Raw genomic sequence first — 3,085 nt, 5'->3', positions numbered from 1 at the left:
GCTCAGGTGCCCATCAGTGTGAAACTACCACATCCTATGTAATTAGAACAAAATAAAATACTTCAGGTCATGGTTTTCTAATTTCCCTGTTGCCTTTTGTGTTTAAATGTATGCTTGATACTACTGCAGAGGGGAATCTCTTGTCTGAACCTCTGTTGAATCTCAAAAAGAAAAGTAACTTGTGTTTTTCTTAAAGTTTAATTTATTCAGAGACCATTAAAATGTACACTTAAAAACAAAAAAGGGAAAGAAAAAAAAAATGTTTTGAAGGATACCATAAATTCTGGAAACATATGTGTAGGTGAAGTGCCCTAACTTGAATGTTATTAACAGTCAGTGGTAACAGCATTATCATATTTTTCATCATTCCTGTCCTTTTTTTTGGAACCATTTAATGGTAGCATTAGACGTTTTTGTATCCATCTGTAATTATTTCATTCAGGATTGTCAATAGGACTAGATAAGACAGTTTCACTCTCCTGGCTGATAGTCCATTTCTATTTATTTCCCTTCAACAATGTTTGCATTTTTAATATGAAGAGGATAATCTATATACACATCCATTGTATTCACACATTTTTTACATCATTAAAAGTGTATATATATATAGTCAATGTATGTAAATAGAATATAAAATATTAAGATATTTTAAGATGAAGTAATGAATAGCATATTTATGTACATATATATGTCAAAACAATTAGCATATTACATACTTTATCATGGATAATATTTTAGTATGATACAATGTTTAGTTTTTCCTTTTTTTTCAGCTGTTGCATTGACCTCACATACGCATCCCTGGAAACCAGCCATTTTGCATGCAGCAGCAAGAACTCCCTTCACAGAGATTAACAATGGTATCAGTAAAAATGCCAGGTATTTGGGGATGTTCAGCAAAAGACACTATTTGAGTTATGTCAAACTGTACAAGATGTAAGACAGATTGAAAAAATGTAGGGTACAAAAACAGATGAAACATTACTTCTGATGATGCCTGTCATTAGGTAACCTTAAAAAAAAAAAACTGAAAAATAATTATAAAAGAAATTTGATAGAGGACAAATGTTCAGTCAGAAATCATTATCACACTGTATTTGCCAAGGATGCACATCTGAGTATTCTTTTCAAGACAAGGACTCTGATATTCCACCAACTGTATGAATTGGTTTAACAGTCTCAGTATATGTTCAAAATACTAATAAAAACACAATTAATTTGGGAGCAACATGGATCCACATAAAATAAGCTAAGAAAGTAACCAGAAAGTAAACATTTTTTGTCGTAAGTTTTATTAAAGTAAAATAAGCAAATGCATTTACCTTTGGATTTATTTTTGTGATCTTTCTACACACAAAAAATATCAGAAGACAGTCTTTATTTTTTCTGCATTACCTATTTTTTTTTCCATTCTATTCTTTAAATCCACTGTGCTAATTACAAACCACTTGATATTACTGGATATTTTTAATCCCCCAATAATATCTTATGATCTCTCCCTAATTAACTACCTCACAGATTTGCAGTCTTTATTTTCATCATTTCCTCCATAACAATACAGTTTAGTACAAGACTAAATAAAGTCATTACAACCTTTAAGAAATACACAGATAAACATATCCCCTAATTCATCTTTATTATACATTACAATCTCTTCTAACACTGTCTTGTAAGTTCTTTTGTTTGTTTGTTTCCATTCTGCTGTGTACATGCAGGACACATCAACCCAGTGGGCATTTTTCTGTTGTTGAAATATTCTCCGGCTTTGACCTATTATCAAAGGAACATTAAAAATGGACTTTTTTCCTAAATTTCCATGTTTTAGTCTTCACTATCAGTCAAGTCTCCAGATATCAATCAGTTTTATAAAACTGCACAGCTTTTAACAGCATGCTTCTTTTTAACATCTTTCATTTACTGTTAACATTGTCAATGTCTGTTCTCTCTTCCACTATCTACTCAACATTTTCCATGAGCTATCTGAATTTATATTTTGTCTATTTTAATGTTGTAGATGTGATAAACCCAAGAAATATATATATATATATACACATAAAACAGAAAAAATAGCGTAAAGAGCTACAAATCCTTTACAAATCTCGCTTGACCTTAAAGAAAATCTCTAATTTCTGCATTCGCAGGAAAAAAGGTTCAAGAAAGTAGCCTCTTACCATCTCAGAAACATTTTGCACACAACAATACCCTTGACTGATTTTAATCGGGATTTTTCTGTGGCCTTCACAAGGAAATTACTCTCCTCCACCAACTTAATGACTTCCTCATTTCAGTTGCTGATGGTTTCTTCTCCGCGACCTTGAAAATGTCCTCAATTTCAGGGACTTTTCCTTTCTCATGCAGCTGTTGATCATCACTGCAGCTGTGTTTGTCAGATGTTCGTTATAATACAAGTGCTGATAACCTCATTTCATCTCTCCTGTTTTATCTGCTTACTACCTGTGTCTCTCCTACTTTACAATTTCCTTTTCTGTATCTTAGATCTCAATTACTCCTGGATATTATCATGATATTTGCCTACTTAGATGCATCTTTATATTTTACAAATTAAGAAAAGCCTTAACATGCTACATACACTTACCTTTTCAGTGAATAAGCAAGGAAAATCACATGAAATAATGTTTTGGAGGGTTTGGGGTGTTCTTGTTGTTGCTATTGTTTCATTTTGTTATTGTTGTTTATTTGTTTTCAGTAAAAGCTAAACATCACCACAAGGCAATTATCATCAAAGCACAGAATGTTAAAATCACAAACCTAAATCTTTGGACATTTAAGATGAAAGAACTAAATCTTGACATTCAAAACCTAAAATTAAGTAGTAAAAAGAATATTTTAAAAATCACTCAAATATTCTTTGTCTTTCTGTTTACAATGAACAAAAGTTTAAAACATTTACATTTCAATTTAACATCATACAAATTTAGAAGTTTCTGAGCATTTGATAAACAAGCATGTACAATAGTATACTAATGAAAATAATTACAGTAGTAATGAGATTCTGGATATGATGAAAATAGTAGTAGTGGGTGCACAGTAGCAGGTCAATGGGAGTGGGAGTAATTTTAGTGGC

At 31.4% G+C, this 3,085-nt stretch overlaps 1 long non-coding RNA gene across 1 annotated transcript; it reads right to left on the bottom strand.

Annotated features, from left to right (window-relative positions):
* Positions 1–444: 444 nt before the first annotated feature.
* LOC310888994 lies at positions 445–2,759 on the bottom strand. The gene is made up of 2 exons (XR_014576303.1): positions 2,172–2,759; positions 445–1,770 (listed from the first exon to the last, which is right to left on the bottom strand). It is a non-coding gene; the product is annotated as an uncharacterized lncRNA (long non-coding RNA).
* Between the last annotated feature and the right edge of the window lie 326 nt (positions 2,760–3,085).

This window comes from Anser anser (genome assembly GCF_964211835.1).
Source record: "Anser anser genome assembly, chromosome: Z".
NCBI lineage: Eukaryota > Metazoa > Chordata > Aves > Anseriformes > Anatidae > Anser > Anser anser.
Note: the sequence above shows the minus strand (reverse complement) of the source record. Positions and strands in the feature narration are given on the sequence as shown.